The sequence below is a fragment of the Equus przewalskii genome, chromosome 1 (genome assembly GCF_037783145.1).
Source record: "Equus przewalskii isolate Varuska chromosome 1, EquPr2, whole genome shotgun sequence".
Classification (NCBI taxonomy): Eukaryota; Metazoa; Chordata; class Mammalia; order Perissodactyla; family Equidae; genus Equus; species Equus przewalskii.
The window spans coordinates 102327242-102354463 of NC_091831.1; the positions used below are offsets into that span (position 1 = coordinate 102327242).

The 27222-nt window shown below is 49.3% G+C and overlaps 1 long non-coding RNA gene across 2 annotated transcripts in view; it reads left to right on the forward strand.

The window, feature by feature from the left end:
* The first annotated feature begins 719 nt into the window (after window positions 1-719).
* Window positions 720-27222, forward strand: part of LOC139083359 (uncharacterized) — a 92954-nt gene continuing 66451 nt past the window's right edge. For both annotated transcript variants that reach the window (XR_011540006.1, XR_011540008.1), the window contains exon 1: window positions 720-859. This is a non-coding gene — a long non-coding RNA (uncharacterized lncRNA). The remainder of the gene's footprint in view (window positions 860-27222) is intronic.

Below are 27222 nucleotides of genomic sequence, written 5' to 3' on the forward strand. Positions count from 1 at the left end.
ACAGACCATCCATCCCCTCTTGCGTTCTAATCATTTTTCGGCTCGAGGAGGGACCCAGGCGCAGGCCCAGCAGCGCGTGTCACGCGGCCTGCATTGTACCGTAATCGCCAAAACCTTGGCCTAATTTGCAGCTAATAGATCTCGAGCGAGGGAGTCGGAAGAAATCAGTAGCCTGAGGAGCTAGGTTTAAGCTTTGGAGGGATCGGACATTAAGGGACTGGAAGGAGGATGTGATTCATATTATTCTCCCTCCTCCCCCTCCCACACACGACCGTGTGTCTCCCTGCTCGCCCTTTGGGGACGCAGCCCTTAGCTCTCCGCGGCCTGTGTCCCTGTCGCTCGCTCCTGTCGCTCCGGAGCACTGTGCGTTGGGGGCGCCCTTCGGTGCGTTCAGACCCCGCGCCCTCCGCCCGGGCTTCTCCCAGCCCCCGGGAGGAGGCGCTGGTGCCCCGGGCGGCCTCTGGTCCCTCCCAGCTGGCGTCCCTGAGCCCCCATTCACAAAGCCCCGCTTGGAGGAGGTGACACACACACAGACACACACACACTGAGAAGAGGGGAGTTTGATCTTGTCTCATTGGCGTCTCGGGCCTGAAAGGAAAATCGTTTGGGTAAACAGCCAAGCTTCCAGGCTTACCGCCGGCTCCCGCCCCCGCCCCTCCGCCCCCTCCCGCCTCCCCCAGTCCCCTTCCACCCCACCCGCCACCCACACTCCGCTCCGCAGCCGGGCCGGAGCGAACTCCGCGTCCGGCCAGCCCAGGGCTCCCGAGTTCAAAGGGCCGCAGCCCCCAGGGAGTGCCCTCCTCGCTGTGCCCCGGGGGCAGAAGCGGACTGCAGGGCAGTGGGACCGGCCTGGGCCACGGTAGGAACCGCGGAACCTCCCGCTTCCCTAAGTAGAGCTCTTCCCGGGGGAGGGCGCCGGGGAGTTTCGAGCCTAGAGGGACCTTTTCGCCAAGACCGAGCGGAGGCCTAGCCCTGGGCCGCAGGCTGCGCAGGGGCAGCCCCCTGGGCCCTGCCAGGCCGTCCCAGGCGTGTGTCCCTGTGTGTGCATCGCCAGGGGCGGGGGAGTGGAGCGCTGCAGGCCGCGCTGTGCTCTGCACACCCTAGGATGATTCCCGGGTCCCCCTCCCTCCAAGCGCCCTGGGGTCCTGGAAGAGCCTTTAATCTGATATAAAGTGTTTTCCGAAGTTTGACTCTTTCCAAAGGAGAGTTCTTCAGTTAACTGGCTGTAAACATAATTAATAGTTATTAACATGCCAAAAAAAAAAAAAAAAAACACCTTTGTGGTGTTTAAAAGGATATTGGTCTCTCTCTAGCTCACACTCTCAAGTGTGGAAAGAACCTTGAAAGCTGAAAATATCCTGATTAGATGATTAGACCTGATTATATGGTGATCCCCTCCCAGCTTTCTCTAAAGAAATTCCTCTCTCTTCTCCCTTCCTCTGTCTCTCTCTTGTTCTCTCTCTTCCTCCTTCTCCCAGTCTCAATTTCGCTCTAATCCAGGAGTCATTAGTAACACCCTCTGGCTACATGTTTTGCATCAGTGAAACATTGTGACATAGTTGTAATACAAACTCTGCCGCCTTGCACTGCATCTTGTGGTAGGAAGTGTAATAGCAATAAAAATCATTTTTCATCTCCAGGCATTATTCGATGGAAACCCCCCCCCCCCAGAAAATCTGAATGTGAGAAGAGGAAGGGGTGAAGGAGAGAAAAATGAAAGGAAGAAAAGAAGGAGGGAGGGAGGGAGAGAGAAGCAAAACCTTTCCAATTGAGAGACTTCTCAAAACTGTAGGCATGTAGATTCAAGCATATCATTTTCTGTGCTCTCCTCTCCTCTGTTTTTGTCCCTGCTCCTCACTGGTGTCCCTCCGTGGACCCCAGGACCCTCTCAGGAATTCCCTCTTAGCTCCAAGGATCTCTCAGCAGCTCCCTTCTCCCCAGCTGTAGCATCCCTCTGGGAGAGAGGGCCCCTGGACTCCCAGGGGCCAGGCCATCTCTCCTCGGCTGGCTGGGGTGAGGGAATCCTTATTCAAGTCTTGCTAGGAAATTGGGTCCTCTTTCCTGTATGGTCTCCCAGGGATCTTTCCTAGTCTGATGGGGAAAGGACAAACCACCCAGAAAGCCAACCTGGCTATTTTCCTGGCACAGCCCTGTAATTTCTGAGTGAGGGCTCTCCCAGACCCTCCTGATCTGCAATGAGGAGTGCTGGTTACAGGGAGGAGGGGCGCTCCCTCTATCCCCTGCCAGCCTTTGGGGAGCTCGTCCTGCCATCTCTGGGAGTGCAAAGTTTCAAGAAAGGGTCTCTATGCTGGGTTCGCTCAGATAGGAAATGCAGGGGCTTATGCACCACCATATACACACTGTATTCCCACTCCACAGTTCCCAGTTCAGCCATCATCACATGTGGGAACCACTGAGCTCCTTACAACAAAAACAAACGCAGTCAAAACTACATTAGAGAAAGGTTCTGCATCCCCCTCAAAACGAAGAAACCACACAAATCCTCACAGGACCACGGGACGCTGTACGTTTAACACCATGTATGGTGTCTTCTTAGGAAAAACCTTGTTTTGTGAAATTTGTTTTTACATGTAACACCTATCTCTGGGGCTGTGCACTTTGAAAACAAATCCGCCATAGAAAGGAATTAAATTTTCTCTATGTTTTTAGTCGTGTGGACCTAAGAGTGGGGCAAACCTCTAAAGTTACCAACTGGATAAAATAGGGTCAAATGCCCACTTGCACCTCGGAGAGAAATGCTGTGTAATTTGTTACTCTTGCCGTTGTTGCTTTCACCCACCGGTAGGTGTACATGTTAGGGGCTGTTTTTTGTGGTTATTGTGTCAGCAGAAGCGAAGGCTGCGGCATCGGAGGCCCCAGTAAGCTGGTCAGTGGAGGGCAGAGCCCCTCTGATGTCCCACTGACCAGAATGAGTGGATTTCAGTGGAAATCGTAATTGGGACGGGATGACTTGATAGGCAGCCGCCTCATGGGAGATATTTGCATTGGCCACAGCTGGGCGGCCCAAAACACTCGGCGGCCCGAACCCGTGGCCTCCGAGAAGACATCTCTCATTTACTTTATCTTTTCTAAGAAAGCTGCTTCACAGCTTAGACTTGGTGAAATTGTACCTATATATTTTTTCTCTTTCTCTTCTTATTTTCCCTTCATCTCAATGCAGACTTTGTGGGATATATCGGCCACAGATTATGGGTTTTAACGGGTGGGAAGAGGCCTGTGCACTTCGGCTTCTCTTAGCGTTTCGACGAAGGAAAAAGTCCGGTGGCGGTCAAGTTAGGCTGCAGAAGGCTGGGAGCATGGCCGCGTAATTCCAGTTTCCGCAGCGAGGTGGCGCTCCAGGGTACGGCAGCGCGCCCGGCTGTCGGTCGCGGGGCCGCGGCGAGGGCGCCGCCACCCAGCACCCGGCACGCCGGGTTCCTAAACGTCGGGGAACCTCGATCCCGCTAGGCCGGCAGGTCCGCGGGGTGGACGAAGGCCCGAGGCCACGACCCGGGAAGGGTGGAGGTGGCTGGGTGCGCGGCCGAGGCTGGGGCACGCTCCTGGGCGCTCGGGCGCCGATGCTGCAGGGAATCTGCGAAGTTTCGGGTTCGCGGGGGCTAGTGGGGGGGCCACCCCGGGGGGCCCGACGCGAGGGTGCGGACGCCCCGCGAGGCTCAGGGACCCGCGAGCGGGTCAGCCTCGGGCCAACCTTGAGAGGCCAGTCCCAGACACACCAGGGAGTCGCCCAGCTCCACCACCCCGGGTTCGGGAGACTTCTCTTCTTTTTTCTTTTTCTGTTTTTTTTAAGAAAAAAAAGAAAGAAAATCTTATACACTCGATATTGCTTTGTCCCCTAAACCAGGCAGTTTTCTTGCTTGATAGGTTTTTCTTTCCCTGTAAATTTCCTTCCGTTCCTTTTCCGTTCTTTACATTTTCCCCCTGTTTTTCTTTTCTTTTTTCTTTTTTTGTCTACTTCTAAGAGTTGGTTCTATGTGCTGGGTGGGTGGGAGAGAGAGAGAGAAAGAGAGAGAGATTAAGACCAGCCCTAGAAGACCCAGCATTGGGCAAATGGTAGCAAAATTGAAGAAGAAACTATTTCGATTTATCAAATGCACTTCCATCCATGCCATCTCACAGGCTCTAAGTCAAAGCCGACGGGGAGGAAAGGCCTTTCACCCAGCCACTCTCAACCTGCTGCCATGGGGCCCTTTAAAACCAATTTTGAAACAATGATAGAAATAACAATAATAGTCACAAAGAGCATCCTGCATGTGTTGTCTTGTGGGTTTGCAGCCAGGCCCTGTGGCACCGGAGCAAGGCAGGCACGGGAGCAAGGCGAGCGCCGAGGCTGTTAGGCGGGGCCCTCTTTTCAGCAGTTCGTTCCACCGGAACCCCTGACCCGGGGTGCTGCCCCTCACCAGTGGCCTTGGGTACCAGGCCTGGGCCCTGGCGGCCGGCCCCCCGCCCCCCCCCCCGGAGCTTTGCTGAGCCTGCAGCCGGTCGCCGACTTGTCACCAGCTGCACTTCTTTTAGCTCGTATTTCAGGCCATCTCCTCTTCCTTGAAGTTTTCTAGTATAAATGCAGGAATTTTCAGCCCATTTTGGAGTCTACAGAAACTCAGAGGGTCAGGTCATTAGGAATGTTAATGTGGCGACCAAGAATTATAAACATGATCTAAAAGTCTCTTTCAATTCATTTCTTCAAGTATTTATTTGAGTTAAACGATGAAAAGTGACAGTTGTGAAATAGACAGCTTTTAAAAGTAATGAAGTCAGATGAGGCTTTAACCTGTCGATTGCTATAAATCAACTTTGAAAAAGACGAATGAAGAATATTATTTGGGCGCCTAACCAACAGCGTTTGCAGTGCAGGTTTCGGGTCCCAGAGTCGGCTTTCAGCGCCATGGGAGTGGCGGCTGGTGAGGCCCTGCACTTGTCCCCAGGGGGAAGGGGCCAGCCGGGGACTCGTGCTACTTGAAGGCGACATTTTGGTGGAGGCGGGTCTCCATTTCCGCCTAGACTTTGGCTGTGGATATGGGTTGCCATGGGCTGCTGTAGCATCTCTGGGTAGGTGATCCCAGCCTTCAGCACAGCTGGAAATTCAGAGGGGCCACCACCCAGGACACTAAATACCATGATATAGATGGGCGCTCAGCCCAGCTCCGCAGCCCGCTGAGGGTGTCTGTCAACTTTCTTTCGCCAGCGGGCAGAGAAGGGCCAGGGCCTGCATACCTGCCTCTGCGATCTCACCAACCCTCTGGAAATGGGGGCGGCAGGGGCAGTGGAGGAAGGAGAGAAAGAAGAGCAGGGAATTAAACTTGGCAGGGGCCCTGGGGGGAGGGCCGGTGTGAGGGGACATCGGGTTCTCAGTGACATCAAATGGCCCTCATCTGTGAGGAAATCCTGGGAAGGAGGAAGACAGGGGCAGGCATCCGGAGGTCTTTTGATGAGGGAGAGGGGTCTCAATTCTGCACCTGTCCCAGTCAGGGAGTCTAGACGTGACTTCTGAGCAAGGTGAACTCCTGGAATGTTTTAAAACAAACTTTACACATTTTCTTGCAGATCTCAGCTCCTCACAACTGCAATTTCGGTCATAGCCAGGCTTGGGGGGATGGTCCTCTTTCCAGTGACTTCAACCCCGCATCCCTATGCCATCCCAAGTCTGAGGGGGGAACATACCTGGGGATTTTGGCCCTTGGGGTCTGCTAGTCTCTCTTTCCTCCAACACTTCCCCCAGGAAAGGAGGGCCCAAATGCTTCCCCCTTTCTCCTATGCCCCCCTCCGCTGTTGCTTCTAGAAGCCGGGCATACAACATCCTCCCAGAGAGGCCAACCTGCTGGGGCATCAGCAACAGGTCCTGCGGCGCTTCCTCCCGTGCCTCCTCCACGCCTTTCCTCTCCATCCTCATTTCTGGGGTCAACTGGGATGAGAGGCAGCACCTCTGGCCTCTTCTCCCCCTTGACCACAGAGAGAAACCCAAGGAAGGCGGGGAGACCGTCCCGGGGTCTCTGGGCAAGCGCCCGGCCAGGCGGCTCTAGAGACTGTGTGGGGCGCCGCTTTCGCCTAGCTCAAAATTCCCAGACTCTTGGCTGGAGGCTCCACTTAGAGGACTCCTCTGAGGATGAGACCCAGGAGAAAGTGAGGGGGAGGGAGAGAGAAGGGGACCACGCCCTTCCCTGGACAATCGCTAGCAATTTGGGGGCAAGCTGGGCTAGTGGCTCCATTCGGCCCCACCCTGGCCTGCGACGCCTCCTCACAGCCTAGGGGACTGATGGCCACCTCTTGTAGGGTATCCTCGCTCCTCAGGTCGATTTCTCTTCTTGGAGACCCGGACATGGGAACTAAGGCGCCCAACTCGGTGCAGGAGGCTCCCCCTCTATCCGCACCCAGCTCGCCCTCCGGGTCAACTGGTGCTGGAACCTGCCAACTGGGACTCTGCTGTAGGCTGCGCAGCCCCCGCGCCCCGCCCGCCCCGTTGGCGCCAGGGTTCCCAGCGTCCCAGGCTGGGGCGTTGAGTGCGCGGGGCCCTCCTGGACCTGCCAGGACGGAGGGTGGGGAGTGGGGTACGACAACCTTCATTTTCCAGCCGGGCGGAGGGAAACTGGTCGGAGAGGGCCAGTGGAGACTCCTCCTCCACTCCGCTCCTGGGCAGCCCAGACTCCGCTCGCGGCGCGTCTCCGCCCGCCCGAACGTTTCCATAAATCAGGCCGCTGGCAGGCTGCTAATTAGCTCTAGCCGAAAAGAATAGGAAGAGGGAGAATCCAGTAGTGCTCTGTGGGGTGGGGGTGGGGGCTCAGTAGGTGGGAAATCAGAATTTCCCCAGGACCGTCAGCCGACTTCCTGGGGCCCCTCAGCAGCCCCCCGCCGAGGCCACCGCAGATCACTTCCCCCCAGCCGGGGCCTCCAAGCTGGGGCCTCCGGATCACACGCCTCCCGCACTGTGCGCACCCCCCTGTTGGACCTGGCCCGCCCACCCACGCCGAGGCCCTCTCTCCTACTCGCTGAGCTAGCTCGGCGTTAATTAACTCTCGCCTTGCCCCCTGCAATATCGGAAGACTTCCAAAACTCATCCCCAAGTGTTTCCTCCTTAAGCCTGAAGCCTACGCTTGGAACACCCGCCAGGAAAAGAGGGAGCTGGGTCTGAAAGGAGGGCCAGTCACTTCAAGGCTTTGGGATGACAGGGCTCCAACTCCCCCTAGGATTGCGGGTTGTGGGATGGGATGTGCTAACCCGATTCCTCCTTCTCCAATGAAAAGGCAACACGGGTCGTTCAAAATTAGAAATAACACTAAAGTTGGATTATTGATTTCTATGCAAATCTGAAGTAGAGGACACGGCGAGTTCGAGAGCGACTTCTGTTTCTTTTCTTTCTTTTCCTCCCCCACCCCTCTCCCAGCCCGCCGGGCTCTGCGCCCCTCCCAGTCCTCTCCGCCCTCGGCTGGGAAGGGACTCTGCGATGACATCACCGCGGAGACCCGCGGCCTCCCCGCCCCCGGCCCCGGGACGCCGGAGCGGAGATTGACAGGTGTCGCTCTCAAGGACAATGCCTTCCAGGTGTCACCGTCACAGTCTCGTCCCTCCTAACCCGCGCTCTCTGCCCCCTTCACTTCCAACTCTCCTATCGCCTTTTTATCCTCTGAGGGAAGCTCTCTCCTCCCCCTCCCCAGCCACGCGCATCTGGGCGCTGGGTCTTGGGTCTAGAGACGCGGGCTGGGGGCTGGCACTGAAGGGTGGGAGTGACGGGGACTCCGCCTGCTGCCTGCCGCGAGGCGGCTCGGAGATGCCAAGAGCTCCGGTGAGGGTCGAGGCGCCGAAGCCCGAGAGCGGCGAAAAGGGAACCTGGGAGTATTTTAAAGGAACCAGCGCGTTCTCCGGACTTCCCTGCCTTCGCTCTCCACCCCCCACCCCCCAACACACACACATAACATAACAGACGCGAAGATAATCTGCCATCTGGCAAATCCCAAATTTGGCGACCAAGCTCAGAAAGCAACAGCGACGTGTCATCCCGGGAGTAGGTGGCTGGTCCTGTCGGACTCTCCAGAGCTGGGGCAAGGGCGATGAGCTCGGCCCGCCCCCGCCCCCGCCCCCATCTCGGCCGAATCCCCTATCCCTGCCCTCAACCCATAGACTTTGTGGGGTTTTCCTCCCACTGTGGGCAGCGGCTCTGGAGGTCGGGAATGGGGGAGCAGGAATCGTGGGACTCCCGCTCCATTTTCAGCCAATACTGCCTCAATGAGCTAAAACCCAAATTCGGCTTCATTATGTAACACCGAATGTAATTTATAGCCCGGCGGCCTGTCGGCGGCGATTTAGATCATTTGGTGATAAGGATCACACTTATTAGATTTCTTCAAAGCCGAGGGGGGTTTCTATCTTTTTTTTTTTTTAAAGGAGGGCATTTGTGCTAAATTGCCCAGTGCTGGTGTGATAACTGTCAAAAGTTTGACATCAAAGGAGCTAATATTATTCAGTTACCAGAGAAGCTGTCTGTCTAAATAAGAATATCTTAATTACTGCATCACAAAGGTAGGAAAGGGGTCGGATCTGAAAAGGGGAGGCATTCAGCAGCTCCTTTTGATGCTCTATCTATATTAGACCGATGTGCGCTCTTAATCAGGCCTAGTCCGATTTCCTTTCCTCTCCCCGTCGGTCCTCTGAACTTTATAACTATATGTAAACACGTTGTCAGTGGGGACATAATCTTCTCGGGTTCTTATTAGAAGAAATTTCCATCCTCTCCGGTTCTAGATTAGGCAGTGGAGTCCGCTCCATCAATGAAGGGACTAAGGTTTCGTGGACAATAATGTGGCAATTGTTGATGGTTTGTGACCCATAAAATGTGGAGGTGACTGTTCTGGCTTTGGTATGTAATTATGCAAAACACTTTCCATAAAGACTTGCCATTCGATCTAATGGCAGTCCCTGCGGTCTATTTCAAAAAGGGAGGGTCTATGTACAGAGAGAGAAAAGTAACATTTGTTTTAACACAGGTTTTATGGGGGGGATGGATAAATACAAACACATCGCAACGCCGCCCAAAGTATTTTTTCGAGTCAAATTAAAATAATTACGAGGGGGTTTAATAAGTTAATCATAACAACAGGCCCATCCAAACACGGAGGGAGGGTGTCCGGGCTTCAGCCCACCACCTCCGGACCTGGGACGGTGCTAAGAGTGGCGATTCACCTCCCGCTTGTGCAGGGGTGGGTGCTGACTCTGTCTTTGCTCAGTCCACCTGGGTGCCCGGCCGGGATCTAAAGCCTCAGGCTGGGGCTGAGATTGGGGGAGGGGTGGCCAACGTCTCCACCCCCAAAATCTTGTCCCTGGAATTCTTTGGCAGAGGGCATTTTAACAAAGCAGCCTTCTCCCAAGAAGCTTTGTCCCCATTCCCTTTCTCTTCAGTGCCCTCAAGCCCCCAGGATTTAGGGATCCCCAGAAAGGCCGGTGGGAGTGGATGCCCGGGCAGGAAGCAGAGCCTGACTAATTTGGGTGGGTTGTCTAAACCCTGTGCCCACGCTCAGAGATGTCAGCGGCGGGGCAGACTTCCAGCAGCTAAGGCTGCCCCAGCACCTTTGCAAGCCACCTGAGGTTTTGTTTTGTTAAAAAAAAAATAGTAATAATATAAGGAATTTTAAAGGGCCTGAAGGAGGAGAGGTGGAATAAGATGAGAGTGTCGTCACTGTTTCCGACCCAGCCCAGGCTGCTGGCTAAAAAGCATTTCTCTGTCACCCCGGACCCCCACCCCGCCTCGGGACGAGCCCTCCACACTCGGAACTGCTCTGCGTCCAGTTCCGCGGCCTCGCCGCCCGCCGCACAGTCACGCTGCAGTGTGAGCCCCGCAGACGCGGACGACAGGGGATTTTTCAAGGAGGAAATGATGATTAAAAGAGAGAATCATCTAAATATCAAAGTGACACATGGGGAGACCTGGAAAAAATATTTAAGCTAATGAAAAGCAAATAAAGAAGCAGGCACTTAGGCTGGGAAATTAAATATTATGTTTAAGATGGTGCTTTTGTGCGGGCTTGAAGATTTCCGATTCATGTACACATAATAAACACTCAGGTTTGTCATCCAGAGGTGCAAATCTGAAAGATATTCCAACAAATGAAGTGCTGGCAGAGAGAGGAATAAAGAGATCGGTGCCTGTCAGGGGTCAGGCAGCCCGAGATTGCTTCTAGAGATCTTTTGAAAATTTCACACGATTGAAGGCTTAGGGGCTTCACTGGGCTCGCATTTCAAACTCAGATCAGTGGGATCACAATCAAAAATAGAGGTCTGGAAAATTTTGATGCAAAGATGGCCACGGGCTGCAGGGTTTCTCTCACTAGCTAGCTCTCTTTTTTTTCTTTCCCAGACAGACACCCTGACATGGCTGTGATCCCTTGGATGACAGAGTTGTCAGAAAAGAAAGAGAAAATTGCATCTTGTCTCGTAACTTCCTTTGAGTCAAAATAGATTTAATGTCTTATTTCCAATAAAAGAGGAAATAAGTGATTCTTTTCTAGCAACCATGGAACCATAGCTCAAGAGTTTTGGATTTCAGAATTAGTGATCTACTCCTAGACATTGAGGTTTGGCTCTCTTCTTTATTTATCCAGATTATTAAGATGATTTCTCATTAAGTTTATGTTCCTGCATTCCATTGAAATTTCTTACCACTGTCACTTGTATGCAAGTACAAATGTATCCACTTGCACATATATTTATGCATACGCATCTTTAATCACTAGACCTGGAGATTGGCCTGGTTGCCTCATATTTCGTGGGAGTTAATACTCACTCATATTTTGCTCACCCCCCAAGATGTCAGCACTTTCTGGTTCAAACAGGACACAGAAAATCAATTGTCTCTGTGATTGTGACCAGGGGAAAGAAAATAAAAGGAACTGGGGAGGGAGGTTCTACGAAAGCAGATCAAATGAAGGAATTCTGAAATGGGACTAGAGTTGATGCAAAGGAGTGGAGAACACTTTGCAAGCACCAGAAGTAATGCCAATTATGCCAAAATGGGAATCATCTAAAATTGATTTCCATTGGTTTGGCGAACTTTAGGAAGAGCAGGAGAAAGTATTAATTTATCATCGCTTTGCCCGTTTTGATTTTTACCTGGCTATCTTAGACCAACAACAAGATGTTCGGGGGAAATAATCTGAATTATAGTTGGATTGCATTAACTCTGAAACCTAGATGGGCAGAAGTCAGATTCCTGAGAACTTCCCCTAAGTACGTAGCTTAAGAAATCCCTCCTGAGAAGGCATTCCCATAGTCAACGAGAGGTCTTGAAACACCGGTTTGAAGAATGTCTCCTGTTTCCTGAATTATCGATTCAAACCGTTAACAGCGTATGCTCTTTAACAGGTGGGCAGAAAGGGAAAAGTGTAAAAGTTGCTCTAACTGGTTTTACAAGTTCCAATCCTTGACTCCTCCAGCGGCTGTCGGTTGGGGCAGCCGCTGTGGGCACCCCGGAATTGGGGCACAGCGACGGGACCCTGCGGGGCGCCGGGCGGGCGGGACAGGCCCCAGCTGCCGCAGCTCCGGTGTGCCAGGCCAAAGAGGGGGGAACTCGGACCCTGGTGCCCTGGGTTTGGTGATTCCAGACGGTAGGCGGGGAAAAGTGGAGTGTGCTTGTCCCACAAGTGCCACAGTTAGAGCCTTTGCAGACGCCCAAGTTGCCAATTCTGGCCCCAGAACTTCCTGACCTGGAGGTTTAGGAGAGAGCAGCCCTATGTCTGAGGGCAGCTGCTATCCTCAGATCAGCTTCTCCAACTTTTTTTTCTTTCCAGATCCAGGGTAGTAAAGGAATAGACAGCAGGTCCCAAAGTATAACTTTTAAAAACTTGAGCAGAGATGCAAACGAAGCGGAGTCTTCTCTTTGCAGAAGGGCCACCCACAGGGCTCTCAATCTCGCTCTTTTTCTGTTTCCTACGAAGGACCAAGGCCCCCAACCGGGCTTTAAAGGCGGGGTTTTGTGCAGTGAGTGCGAAGGAGCCTATCCTGGCTTCTAGGACAAGCGCTTGGAGTGAAAAAAGGCCGGCGGGATAACAGGAAGGAAGGGGAGAGAAGCAGGAGGGGACTCTTGGCGAATGGGGACAGTGCACCTCCGAGCCCGAGCCGCGCCCGGGCCGCAGCGGGGAGGCGGCGCAGCCGGGCGAGGTTCCGAGGAGACCGACGCCACCGCAGGCGCCCGGGAGTCCTCCTGCCCCGAGCCGGAGAGGGATTCATTGCTCGTCTGGTGGAATAGGGGAGGTCTTGGGGTAACCCGCCCTGCAGAATGCAGAGCTGGCAGGAGGCTCTGTAAAAAATACCACACGACGCGGTCTTGAGGGCCACCCGCTTTGCCCACCCCAGAGGGATTTTCTCCGGCCAGGAGGAGAGGTGAAACTCATGCAACTCGGTCCCGGCCAGGGACGGGCGAGGAGTACCCCCCCTGCAACCACCTAATTAGGAACTCTAGGGGCGGAAAAGAGGGCGACAACTCTAAATCACGGGCTGCCGGTGACCGCCGGTTATATTGATGGGCCATCGTCGTTTCCTACCATCTCCAGCCCTGGGAATGAGGACTTGCGAGTAACCTTCCTCTCGCCGTCGCATTCTCGCCTTACCTAAACAAACAAACAAACAAAAAAAGTCGGAGTCCAGGGAAGAATTGCAAACTGGAGGTCACAGGCTTCAAGGAGCTTGAGAGGGACCCGTGCCTCTAGGTTTTAAAGCAAACAAAGCGGAAACAACCCACCCGCCACTGGCTGCCAGTGGGCCAGAGCTCGGTGCGGCTAGGGCCGTGTGGGCGCCAAGCCCTCTGCTCCGGGATCATCCCGGCCAAACCAGGAGCTGGGCCCCGCGCCTCTCCGCCTGGCTGCCCGTGAGTCCGGAGACCCTGAGTGCAGCCCTTTTCGCAGCTGCTGGACCCCTGGGACAGGCTGGCTGTGGGGGGCGCCGCCCAGGGCAGGGAAGGCGCGGGGCTCAAGTGGAGAGCTCAGGGTCGCTGGAGTCTGGGCAGCCAGGGCCGGGGCCCCGTCCCAATACCTGTGCCGCGCGCCCTACTCTTCCCAGGAGTCAACACTAAAACACTACGGGCCTAGCCTAGTGCTGCGTAGGGAGAAGTGGAGCGACGGGAGGCATTTTCTGGCGGCGTTAGTTACACTGGCGCGGAAAACTGAGCGTTTCCGGAGTTGGAAACCTCCGGTATCCGCTGGGAGAGGCCCGCTCCGCGGGGCGGCGAAAACACACTCGAACTCCCGCATTGCCATCTTGGCCTTTTCTAAAATGATGCTTTTTTAAAAAAAAATTATGAAACCAAAAACTCCAGGAGAGGCAACTCCTTTCTTCCCGTTTTGATATGAGATCCACTAAACAAAATCCGCTTTTAAGCCCTCTACACTCTTAACTTCAAAGGAACGAATGTTAATTTTACCTTTATTTGAATGATTGCCGAGGCTGACCTGTGAGGGGCTCCCCCCTCCTCCAGTCCTCCCTCTAGATTTTAACATATGGAGGACAGTAATGATTTAACGCCACTCTGGAGAGCAAGCAGCTCTTCCCGCCCCACTCCCCCCAACACCTTGCCTCCTTTTTGTTGACATTATTAATTTCATGGAACTATTTAAAGTTTAGCATGAAATGCACGTGCCCTGACACAATGGCGAGTGTGTCGGTTACCTCCAATGAGCTCGAAATGGCAACACACCAAGGGCAGACCCGACCTTTCCGTGGGTGTCTGCAGACCGTGTCATGTGGGGTTTAGGGGCACCACGTCCTAGTAGGCGGCTCTGTGATCTAAGCCCAGACACGGATATTTCTGCGTCGTGCACTCCCAGGTGTCTACACTGCCAGCCGGCTTTGCCTCTGGAGACTCAAACTCTGTTCCTCGGAGGCAAGGGCTGTAGCGGTGGAAAGAACCTCGGGGAACTTTGGGCGATCTTTTTTATGCCATGTCCAGTTTTTAGGATCTCGTGCCAATTTTTTTGGCGTGTTTCTCTCCAGATAGTCTAAGCTCTTTGGAGTTAATTAACCTGTGGTCCAGCTACAATTAATACTGAGAGAAGAAAAGACGGAAAGAGGAGGAATTAGAAGGAGGAGAGGGAAATAGGAAAGTAACGTGCGTTTAGCCGCATTCCTTTACTCCAGTCAGTCACGGTTAGTTGCCGACTTTCCAGCTGCGAGGACCGTGCGCGCCATTTACTGTAATTGAATTGCTGTTATAACACCTTTCAGGGGGACAGCAATGTGTATCAAAAAAAGTTGCGCGCGGCCTGCGGCTGGCTGTTCTCCCGCCTTCGCCCGCCGCCCTCCAGGCAGAGCTGCCTCGCGGGGGACTCGGGACACAGGGCTCGACGCGCCCCCGGGCGGAGCTGGAGGAACCTGGCCCTTGACGAATCCAGCCCGGCAGTGGACGTCCCTAGCCCGGCTGATACTCTGAGGATGCTGGGGACCCCAAGAGGGCCGAACCCGAAGCTGAGACTGAACAAGGAATGAGGATAGGACCGGGAATTGCAGAAACTGGGAAATCAATATGCGTTCGGGAGTAAACTCGGCGCCACCAAGGCCTTTACCTTTGCTCTTCCTTTGGATTTGGATTCTCTGGCGCTGCCCGCTGCCTGGGATAGTTACACAGCGCCGCCTTCCCTTCCCCTTCCCCAGCCTTAGCCTGACCTCTCTGGGTACCTACTCTCCCAGAGGAAATAGGAATTTCCTGCCCGGGGGCTAAGAGCCTGAAGTTGGAGCTCGATGCTGTGACGCCCCGTGGGATTCTCCACACCCCGACCCCCACCCCACCCCACCACGCCTTGGCTCTGATCGAAGCCCTCAGCCTCGGATTTTGGCCCTGTGGGCCGGGGCAGAACCTCGGAGCCAGCAAGAGCCATCACCTCCATCTCTCAGCAACAGCCTCTGGCCTCCTTTTTCAGCCCGTGGATACTTTGCTCATCGCTCCCACTCTTGGTCGCGTCTGCCTGCCCCCCAGCAGGGTCCTCGGTTTGACCTGAGGGCCACCTCTTCTCTCTGCCACCCCTCACTCGGTACTGATTCTTCTCGCGGGCTCCACACAGCTTTCCTGGCAGAGAGCAAACTTTAGATTCACATGCTCCCTCTCCCCTCCTCCACCTCCCTCTGTACAGCCAGGGTCTCCTGGCGTTCAGTATAGCCTTTGGCCTGGTCACCAGGAGCAAGTTGAGAGAAGTGTCTGGGCGGGGGATGGGCAGGGGCATCTACCCACCCCACTGCCTGGAATGAGATCCCTATACCTAGTTTAAAGAGGCCCTAAGGGAAGGGAGATTACTGGAGGCTGGAGGGTGCTTCACTGGCCCTGGGACGTGTCCAGAGTGCGCCTGGGACCAGCGCATTGGGCCAGCAGGGAATCCCGCGGACTTGGGCATCCTCAGTCTCGCCGCCCAAGGTCAGCCAGACAAGGCGGAGACCCTCGCGGCCGCCCAGGCCCTTCCCCCACCTGCACCCAGAGCCCTGCGGGGCAGAAATCAGTGAGGCTCAGAAGAACTGTCTGGGTCGGGGTGGGGCTGAAACCGGAGGGCTGAAGAGGCGAGAAGATGCACATGTTCCCCCAGGAGGAACCATCGTGGGGTCTGGCCCTCCGCGGCTGCGTGGAGAAGCGTAATGGCCTTTGTTGGAGGTTCACCTATCGGTGTGTGTGTGTGTGTGTGTGTGTGTGTGTGTGTGTCCGCGCGCAAGGTGGGGTGGTGAGAGGAAGACATGGGACGAGGGGCTTGGCGTCCACAACGCACATCAATGTGACTTCAGTTAATCTTCCTTTTTCCTGGGAGATCTTCAGCTTCCTCAGGGGCTTGCTAGACCTAAGGTTGTCTTCGGGACCAAAAAGTTTATCGCTCTTGGAGGCATCCAGCAATGAGAGCGAGGGTGTGCTCAGCGATCCTGAGAAACCGGGCGCATCCCCCGTCTACCCACCGCCGTCTACATCTACTTTTCTGAGAAACTAAGTTCTTTGCCTTTCCTGCGTGTAGTGTCCAGGAGACGGAGTGCGGAGGATTCCCTGCTCCACGCTGTCCCGTGGCCTCCTGCGGCGCGAGCGGGTTGGGTGGAATTGGGGAGGGCGGTAATACCTGCAAAAAAACTCGGGAAAGTGAGGTGCTGGCTTTGATGAGGAGGCCTCAGGGGCGGTAGCTGGGGATAGATTGCTTTAAGGCTCAGCTGAGGACAGGAGGAAGGCAGGACCCACGCATCTGGACCCAGTTTTCTCTCGGGAGAATCCCGTGGTCTTTGATTTGCACCTTCGCGTTCCCAAGATGCTACAGGCCCGCGCCTGCCTCGATTGGCACCGTGGCGAGGGCGAGGAGGCGCCCAAGGGAGAAAGGGCTTCAGAGCACACTTAGGAGTCAGGGGCAAAACCTCGTTCTGCTCACCCTGGGTCAGTAGCAAGTCCTAGGTGGATTTGGCTGACATGGGGCGCCCTTCGCTCTCGGACCGCGGCCAAGGCTGGGCTTGTGAGGCGCGCCCCGGCTCCCGGTCCCAATGCTCCGCTCCGTCTACTCCCGCCGCCCATCTCCACCCACCCCCACCCCCAGTCCTGACGAAATCCATATTCTTGCATTTTTTTACCTTCCTGTCTCTAGCCTTTGCTCCGCGGTGATTTTCGCTGGGTATTAACCTTTGAGCAACAAAGTTGATTGCCTACAGCTAGAAAGATTCTTTTGGAAAAGACATTGAGAAAAATAGAAATAAGGAGAGCTGCAGGCGGCTAAGCCCCTTACCTGCGCTCTCTCTTTACATCCTTACAGTACCCCAATCCCCCAAGACATAGGTACTACTATTGTCTCCTTTTTGTTGTTGGGGAAGCTGATGCTCGGGGAAGTTAAGAGCCCTGACCAAGCTTAGCCAGCTAAGCTCAGGCCAGGCCTGAATGGAACCGGGCTGGCCCTTCTGGCGGCTGGCTTCCATCCCAGACTGGACTCAGGAGAGAACCCGGCTCACATGGACACTAACTGGAGCCTCTCTCAGGACAAGGTGGTGCCCTTCCCTGGAGGTCTGTCCCAGCCTACGGGGACCAGGAAGGGGTTTCCTAGTAGGCTCCAGCGCCTGGACCACTCAGCTGGGAGGCAGTAGGCAGACAGGCCAGTGATTCCCCTCTAAGGCACAGCCTACTGCTTCCACGGCTGGGAGTCAGTGTGACCCTGATCTTTCTGTATTTTAGGGATGAACCAGAGGTGCTTACTGTGTCATGTGTCCATGAAAAAGGAGTGCAGGATAATTATTCCTATTTGAGAGACCATTAAAAAGAGCACTTGTGTTTATGAGAGGGGTAGGGAGAGGGAAAAATAAAAGAAAGCACATATAACATGGGACAGCACTGGGACTTATTTATCCTGGGAGATGAACACCGGTTGCTACATGGCAAACGGTGCTATTTGCAACATCAGGACAGTTACATTTCAAAGACTCCAACATGCTTCCTGTTACAATGGGGAGAGACACTGATGTGAATTCACACAGGAGAACTCTCTTTTACTAAGAAGTCCCATTGCCTCATGGGACCCCAGGAACATGTTCTCAAGCTGAGGCAGAGAGCTGTCCGTTTGTGTCACCAAAGGAACCTGTCTACAGGTGCTAACGGAGGGACAAGTGGCAAGGAGGGCATCTCCCCACTTTTTCCTTTTAATCTACTTCCATGCTCTTTTCACAGATTTCAATAGGAATCAAAGACTTTAAAACTGATTCTTTTCAGCCAGGAAAGCAGATTATGCCTTGAGCATCACTGAAATAGATGGATGTATTGGCAATGACAGAGAACCATTGACTATCCTACTATATCAGCGTGGGTAGTGATCCACTTAACCTTTTTTCTTTTTGTTTTTAGTTTTTCTTTTTCAACTTTCTCTCGAGGGTGATTTCTTAAGCTAAACAGGTCCATATTCACTGAATTTAAGAAAATACCCTCCTTAGAAACTATATGCATCTATATATTTATAACGAGTAAACAAATAACAAACAAAACCTGTGATTGTACTGACTTTAACCATGTAGACCCAGCCAAAGCAAGTGGAAGCAAGTGGGCACTGTGAACACAATTGTGTCTGTATCGTATCACTTCTGATATTAAGACCTGTAGCATACGTTGTTAACTCTTATCTGAAGAACCTCTTGACTGTGTCATCCAGGCATGTTCCTACTTCATTTGTTTATGTCATTTAATTTAACTGTTGCAACAAGCATAGGACACAATTAATTGTATTATCCCCATGTTATAGATGTGGACACTGAGGCACAGAGAGGTTAAGTAACATGTCCAAGGTTGTACACAGCTCATCAGTGGCAGAGGTAAGGTTTGAACTGAGGTCGTCTCACCCCAGACTTCGTGCTCATAAAATCGATATCACAGTTTTCTATTTTAGGTGTATGCAAAAGGGTATCTAAATTTAAGAATCTATTCTTTATGAAGGATGGGTGCATCAAAGAGTGGGGAATGCAAAGGTAACTATATTCCTCCTTTTCGCAATTGTTTTACTTTTCCATTTCATAACTGTCTTCAAAATTATCACTTCCTTAAGAGATCCAAATGTTTTCCCTGTCTAGATGCAATGCCACGTGTGTAGGTGTCCACTAACTTTGAGAAGCTTGCCCGGATCTTTTCCTGTTTTGCTGCTAGCTTGGGATCATCTTCTCCTCTGAGAGAAGGATCTTTGCTTGTTCTTCACAGGGAGGGTGTGATTGCACATGACAGCCATGCTAGGAAAGGGTCCTTGATGAGCAGGACCTACATGGATGCTGGATGCTAAGGAGCCAAAGCCTTGTCCTCTAGGAAACCAGCTCAAGCTGTTCTACTAGGGCTGACTGACTCAAACCAGATTTGCCAACCTTGGTGCACAGAGGTAGGACAGCCCCGGCTTCCTTGCTCTTCCTCTTTGGCTGATTGATGGGGCACTGGAAGTCAACCAAAAGTGTGTATTCAGCCAAACAGAAGGGAGAATCTAGAGTAAAGTAAACTGGTGGTTCAGATTACAATTTGGTGGCCCAGTGCAAAGAAAAGTTACATGTCCCTGAGGCTAAGGCATCTATATGAGACTAAGCATTTAATATTTTTAAGGCTACTTTGAAAAAAAACCCCAGTGTGCCTAGGTAGTCATTATTTTTTTGATTCCAAACAACAGAGTGACAGATAGTACTCGAATCTTCAACTTGTAGGAAGGAACCACCCATGTGTGTCTTACTCACCTGGTGGGAGGTGGTCAGCTTGTGTGAGCCAGTCCTAGGGGAATATTGTAAGTCAAGATCAGCTGTGCCTACCTGGTTTTATATCTCAAGCCTATTCTGCATTTAGATCTTTCTGGCTTGGAAAGTGGGTCATGGGATGCTGGGAGGTGGGAGGGTGGGTGAGGCCATGTAGCATGGGGAATACAGGAATCTAGTAGGAAGGGGAAGAGTGATTATTTTTCTGCTCTTACTAGAAACTTTTTCATCTATTCTTTTATTTAACATTTACTCATTGAGTGGGTAGGATGTTCCCAGCATGGTACAAGGCACTTGTGGATACAAAGATTACTAAATCATAGGCGCTGCCCTCAAGGAGTTTTTAAGTTTGTGGGGGAGAGGCAAAAAAACATGACATAATATACTCTGACAACTGGTACAAGGAGTTTTGGCAGCTTGAAAGAGAGAATGTTCCCTCCTGCGGTGGAAAACTGCTTGGGAAACACTTTACAGTGCAGGTGATTTTGGCCTTGGGGACTCAGAAGATGTGGGAAGTGAGGCTGAGCAAGGGTGGGGATGGTAGAGAGAAATGGGAACTCCAGCTGGAGGGAAGCAAAGAGCAAAGACACAGAAGGTCAGATCAGTTTCTTATTCCCCTGGGGGAGAATCAAGGTCCTTGTTCCTTGCATTACTGGAGTTTTGTGTGAAGAAGCCATAGGGTTCTGACACAGTTCTTAATTAGAGTGTGTCTTCTGCCTCCCTGTCATTTTCATGGGGGGACGAGTGGGTTTGAAATTGTTTCCAAGAGGATGGAGTTTCTTTTTAGCCTAACTGATGAGCCACATTTAGGTCCTTCTAGAGTGAATAAGTTCAGCTCCTTGTGTCCTGAGCATTTACCAGAAGGTTTAAGACAGAGAGAAGGACACATAAAAGTAGACAAGGTTGTGGAAATATCAGAGGAGATTAGTACAAGGAGCACTGTGGCCAAAAAAAAATTCATGCGAGAATGTATTCCTAGCTTTGCATGCGTGCCAAAAGTATTGGTACCATCGGCTTCCTCTTGTGCTTCTCTCAGAACAGATGAAACATGCTGTTTTGGTTGGTTCTATGTGTCTCTCTCTCCCTTGGGGTTGGAAGCTCCTTGGAGACTGGGATATAGCTGATTCACTTATGTTCCCAGCCCTTGGCACCATGCCAGGCACATAATAAGAGCTCAGTACATTATGAATGAATGGCTGATGCAAGTTTAAGAATACTGGTTTTTTGTTTTTGTTTTTTTTTTGTGAGGAAGATTTGCCCTGAGCTAACATCTATTGCCAACATTCCTCGTTTTGCTTGAGGAAAACTGCCCCTGAGCTAACATCCATGCCAATCTTCCTCTAGTTTGTATGTGGGACACCACCACAGCCTGGCCTGAAGAGTGGTGTGTAGGTCTGTGCCTGGGATCCAAAGCCAAGAACCCCAGGCCACTGAAGCAGAGTGTGTGAACTTAGCCAGTAAGCCAGCCCCAAGAATATTGGTTTTTAATTTGTGTTAATGGTAGTTGGAGCATCTGAATATCTTTTTATGTTTGTCCTTTGGGGGTTTTAATTGTGATGCAATCATTGTCAGCCTAGTTCTTGTTTGTAGTGGGACCAGCCTGGCTGAAATGAAGGGCATGAGCGCAGAAGACATTAGATTGTGTACTCTGCCTCAGGCTTGGACCGTGACCTCCAAGGAGCTCAAGAGTCCCGCATTTGAAAATCCCTGTACAGAGGCTTCAAATCAGTGTTGTCCAATCCATAGCTTTGGTCACTTCTCAGCATGATAATAAACTTCAGTCGTGCTCCCTATATTGGTCTTTTTACCATTCAGAGCCGCAGTAAAATCTCATTTGACCAAAACTTACCTTTGTGCATATGTTTTGTTGCTGCTGCTGTTTCTCATTTACATATAGTCTGAACATTAGTCAAGATACTTTCTTGGTTGGATTAAAGTATTGTTAAGAAGACAGTATCTTCTTCTTCCTATTGCTTCCATATAACTTTTGGATGACCTAAGGAATAGGAATAATCTGGACTCTTAAAAGTCAGTATCTTATGTATGGCCACTTGCCTAGGGAGAGGCCGAGATCTGCGTAGGAAGAGGGATTAATCTTAGATGTTGTGATGGCCTTCTTTTGCACCGCTGTTCTGTGTTAACATTTTCCAACATAGGCACCAATTAGATCTTGGAAACAAGCATGAAGAAAAGCGTAAAATGAGATCAAAACATGATCAGCTCCCTCTGAATTCTACCTTATGTTTTAGCCAGTCTATTGGCTCCTTAGCTTGGAGTAATTTCAAATTCCCACTGGCTTAGTGGCGAGACATTTTCTCGTTCTTCTTTTCTAAATACACTCTCGCTTTAAAGAAGAAAATTTCTGCCCACCACCGCATCTCTCCTGTGAATTCTCTTTTTAGAATTCAAATTGCATAGGAATTCACAAGTGAGATAGAATGCATTTTTGAGCACTATATTTACTGTTGTTCACAGCTCTAGGGAGCAGTAGAAATTTTCAGTAAAGAAGTTTATAGCTTTTGTTTGCTTTGAGTTGAGGAGGTCATGTTAGCTTGATAATCATCTAGAGATACTGGCCTATGTCTTAGTATCCTGACATCTGAGGTACTGCACAAATGTCATCAAGCCACCAGCTTGTGACTCTGAGAAAGCCAAAACTTTGAGGGCTGTGGGCCTCCAGGGACAAAGACAGAATCCAACTCATTCTTTTTTTTTGTTAAATTTTTTAAAATTTTCTATTGAAATATAATTGAAATAAGGGATTATATTAGTTTCAGGTGTACAACATAATGATTCCATATTTCTACATATTGCAATACGATCACCATAATAAGTCTAGTTAACACCCGTCACCATACACAGTTACAAGTTTTTTTTGTGATGAGAACTTTTTGAGATCTACTGTGTTAGCAACTTTCAAATATACAATATAGTATTAATAACTATAGTCACCATGCTGTATATTACATCTTGTGACTTATTTACTTTATAGCTGTGAGTTTGTACCATTTGACCCCATTCACCCATTTCACCTGCCCTCTACCCCCTGCCTCTGGCAACTGCCAATCTGCCTCTGTATCTATGAGTTCGTTTTGTTGTTGTCGCTGTTCTTTAGATTCCACGTGGTGAGATCACGCAGTATTTGTCATTCTCTGTCTATTTTACTTAGTATAATGCTCTCAAAGTTCATCCATGTTGTTGCAAATTGCAAGCTTCTTTCTTTTTTATGGCCAAATAATATTGCATTGTTTGTGTATATGTATAGATCACATTTTCTTTATCCGTTCATCCATCAGTGGACACTTAGGTTGTTTCCATATCTTGGCTATAACAGTGTAATGAATATGGGGGCACACGTATCTTTTGGAGTTAGTGTTTTTATTTTCTTCAGATAAATGCCCAGAAGTGAAATTACTGGATTCAAATTCTCTTATTAGCAATATTAAAATATGATTCCAGAGAACCCATGACAAAAGATTCAGATGGGACTGGATAATGCAAATGCAAAAGATGGGAAATTCATTTTTCCATCAATTGCCAACCCTTCTGCGTTTTGATGGTTCTGTGAAGACTGAAAAGTGGAGACTTCCCTTGTGAGGTTCTGATATGAAGCCAGTATAGTATCCTCTACCACCTGGGAGAATTATGTTCACGCTATGTACACCTAGGAATCTAAATTGTTACAACAAATGCATCAATGTAAGATTCCCAAGAAATAATAAGGAAGAAAGATCTATTACATCATTATGAAATAATCAGAAATAACATTCGTTAATATGTGATTGTATTTATTGGATGAACAAAAAGAATTGGGAGGAAAATGAAAAATTCATTAATCATTGAATCGATATTTAATATCTAGATGTTTAGGAGTTTTTATATAAATCATGGAATACCTTCCTACTTTGCAACTGTAGGCTTGGCTGAGTGCACATAGATTCAATCTGTTTTCCATCCAGGGACAAAATAAAGGAAAAGCTGGTACTAAATTCTGTCTCTTGCTAAGAAAGATAAAGCTGGGAACAAATAGTTAATATTTACCTGTCAAGAAAGCAAATATTTCAGAGCACTGAGCTATTATCTTGGTATAAATCTGAAATTGAAAAAAAAAAGAAAGTAGAATGAGTTATAGAAATAAGGTTTTCTTGGATTTGCCTGGCTTGAGGAAGAGAAACTAAAAAGGATAGTGTCTTGGAGTTGGACCATCTAAAAAAGGATTCTATGTGAAATCGCAGGTATCCAAAACCTGAAATTATAAATTTATAAATTAAAAAGATAAAAATTATTTTAATTTAAAGCTCAGGATGCTAGTATGTTTCTGCCTGTGCTGTTTGTACTTGCTTGAGATGGCCTTTAATAATCTTCCATGGTAGTCAAAGAAAAAATGACTCCTATGTTGCCAATTTAGCGAGCATAAATTACTGGGAAACTTATGTAGAATAAGTTATGTTCTTAGGCTTTCTCAGATGTGCAGTGAATGGAGATTTTAAAGCAGAAAACAAAATGAAGAATTTAGCTCGAAGGGGCATTGGCTGCGTCTGGAATCCTCTCTAGAGTGGTTTCCTCTCTACCTCTTTGAGGGGGATTACGAGGACTGCATTCCAACCTGAGGTTTTCTTAGCCACACGTGGCTCTTCAGAAACCTGTGTGTGGTTTTCTTCTTAGACTTAAATAAAGAGGCGAGGAATATTGCAACGTTGATGTGGCAGTCGGCCTGAAGAAAAAAAGAACTCTGCTGGAGTCACAGAGAGGACAAAGAGGGAAGGTGTCACTGACCCCAAATGTGCCATTAGCCCTGCGTTACCATCTTTTTTTGTAAAACCATTGTAAGTGTAATTCATGGGTACTCGTAAATGCCAGGTAAGTTTAATTGATCTGTGGCATTCCACACTGCTGATGATGAAGTGGTACTTTGGCAGTTGAAAGGTGAGGGGAACTTGATTTCAATGCGAAGACGAGAGGCTGCATTCTCCAATCTGACAGATGGAAATTCTGCTTCAAAACTCATTATTTGATGTGAAGGACAGTGGTGAAAATTTGAATCTGCTAAATAGTTCAACAGGTCAAAATACAGTCAGACCATTAAAAGTTAAATGAATCGGAACATTGAAAATTATTGGGAAATACAATTATGTGGCCGTGTTTTGGTTCCCCAATGATCTTTTTTGCATAGACTTTTCTGTGTCATCTTAAGTTTTCCCCACGGTCTTTGAGCTACTAAGGTGCCCAGCTAGAAATTTGAGTCTATGCAATACCTTGAGACATGAATGGAAAATAACAACCCTCATCTAAAGATACCAAATCGCATGATGAAAAATTAAAGCTTTCTGGGTCTCCTATGGAGAACATGAGAAAAGGGACTAGCCTCACCCCTGGACCCATGTCTATCTCCCTTCCCATCCCAAGTCCATGGCTATATATAGTCTATTAACAGAAAATTAAGTTACAAAACAGCACATGCTAATTGTTGTTAGTCAAAAATTTAAAAAGTATATAAAGAAAATTTTTTTCCTTTCTACTCAACCCTCTTCCATGGTTTAAAAATTTTATCCTGGAATTCTTTGATGCTCCTCTCTTTCAGAAGCAGAGCCTAATTTCCAGAAGTGACATAGAACTGCTTTGGAGCCTAGGTAATAAAAAGCCAATTGTGGCTCTGGTTTGGTGCATGCTCTCCCTTTTTCTCTCTTGGATCTCTGGCTCTGGGAAGCCTCACAGAAAGGTCCACATGGCAAGGAACTGAAGTCTCTGCCAAGAACCAGCGAGGCACTGAGCTTGCCAACAACTATAAGAGTGAACTTGGAACTGGATCCTTCAGCTCCAGTCAGTCTTAAGATGACCTCAGCTCCGGTTCAGCTTGACTGCAACCTCACCTGCACCAAAATCACCCTGCCAAGCTGGCCTCATATTCTTGACCCTCAGAAACTGTGAGATCATATGGGTTTGTGTTTTAATTTGCCAAATTTGGGGTTAATTGGTTACACAGTAACAGATAACTAGTGTATCCCTAAGACGTAACTTGCGCAGCGGCTGGTATTGACTAGGAAATTAATAAATATTTGTTGGGCGCAAAAGTTAAAATGGATAAATGGAAAGTTTAATTTATATCCTTCCACATCTTTCCCTATTTTTATAGCCTCTTTTAAAGTAGCTTCACAGAGCAATGTTTCTGAGGGAGGATCTCTTTAATTATTAAACATCCAATCATTCAACAAATATTTATTGCTGTTACTATTTGTCCATGAGCCATTCTTCAACTATGAAATACTCGTGAGTCCATTCGAGCATCTGCTAAGCTTTTATAAAGAAATATTTATTGAACTTCTCTCTGCAAGTTTCTCTGCTTATAGAAGTTAAAACTCAGATTTTGGGTTAGGTAGACACAACTGACCAAGAAAAGTGGAGGATGAGTGGAAGGACAGGAGTTATCTGTACAGTGACATATTCAAGGTATTCATGCGTGAGAATGAGATCAATCACTGAACTGAGGGACAGGAGCAATGCAGGGCATTCAATAGTTACTGGGAGCAACTTGGAGGAAATGTGGTTTGCCCCTACTCTCTGTGATGTGACGTGTGGCTGGAGCTGACTTTTGGGTCAGATAATCTGGCTCAGAATCCCACCTCTTCCATTTATTAACTGTGAGAACTTAAAGAACTCATTTAATCCTTTGAAGTCTCATTTCTTCCTCTATAAATTAAGCAAACAAATAGTATGATATGGGATTTTTAAAAAGACAAGGAATGTGAAAGGTTTAGCTTACTTCCTGGCATGTAGGAGGCACTTCAAAAATTATTAGCTACTTTTCCTTTGGTGAGTTTTCATGTTTGCTACATCGTTAGACCAGTTTCCTGCTCTCATGCATCTCCTTCTCTTTACCTATATACAGTTTGGTGGGATTGTCTAAATATCTAGAGTCAAGGATATGATTAGAGCATAGTTGGACTTCTCTGCTACCCTAGGAGGAGGAGTCTGGTGAGATGGAATAAAGGTAGACATATTACAGACTATAAATATAAGGGTTCAACTCTGGAGAAGATACTGAACACTCATGCTACTCTTCTCTCAGCTCCATGTGGCCTTCTGTCCTGTTGTGGTTCTGCATTTTGAATCATCTCTCTTAATGCATTTGCAGGCTTCTCTTGCACTGCTCAAAGTGACCTTGATGGTAGGTCCTGCATGTCTCTAAGCTACTTTGCTGAGGTTTGAGATGTATGGGCCATAGCAGAGTTAGCTCAGCTAGATTTCTAGGCTATTAAGTGAAGGAATGAGGCCAAGAAGTGGTTCTCCTTTTCACTTGGCTGCTTCACCACGGCTCGACCATGTTTGAAACTGTGTGAGCCTCCCTGCGTATTCTCTTCTCCTTTCTATTTGTCTTGTTAACTCTTCTTACTTTGCCAATTTCTTCTACTCTCACCCCCCCCACCCCCGCAACTGCCCTCAGTTTTTCACTCCCTTTTTCCCTTCATGGTGAGGCAGGGGAGGAAGAAAACCAGGAGTGGGACTGGCATCACTTTCCTTCCTCCCTTTCTTCCCTTCTCCTTACTCACGTTACATGCTTCCATTGTAGAAGCATTTCGGAATTTGCCAAGCAAATGAGTTTTTCGGGTGAATCCAGTTGTGTTTCAGATAGAAATCTAGGGCTTATGTGAGTGTCAATAAAACAGGTGAGAATTTCAGTGGACAAAATATCCCTCTCATTTAGCTTGCTCCTTGGCTTCTTAGTGATTTTATGGTATTGATGCAGATCGTTTTTCAAAATATTTCAGTGGTACTAATTCACGGACAATGGGCATAAATCTATGGTTTGATTCACAAATTACAAACAGCATAATTCTTATTCTCAGCCTTTTGCTATTTTCCTTGAATGGGTCTTCTGACCTCCGACAAAAAAACCAAACAAAACATAGAAACATAAAATTTACCATACACCAACCAGTTTGAACACACTCCTTGGTTATGAGAGTAAAGATATAATGAGCACAGTTAAGATTTGATATTATTTATTTGACTTATTAAATTGTACTT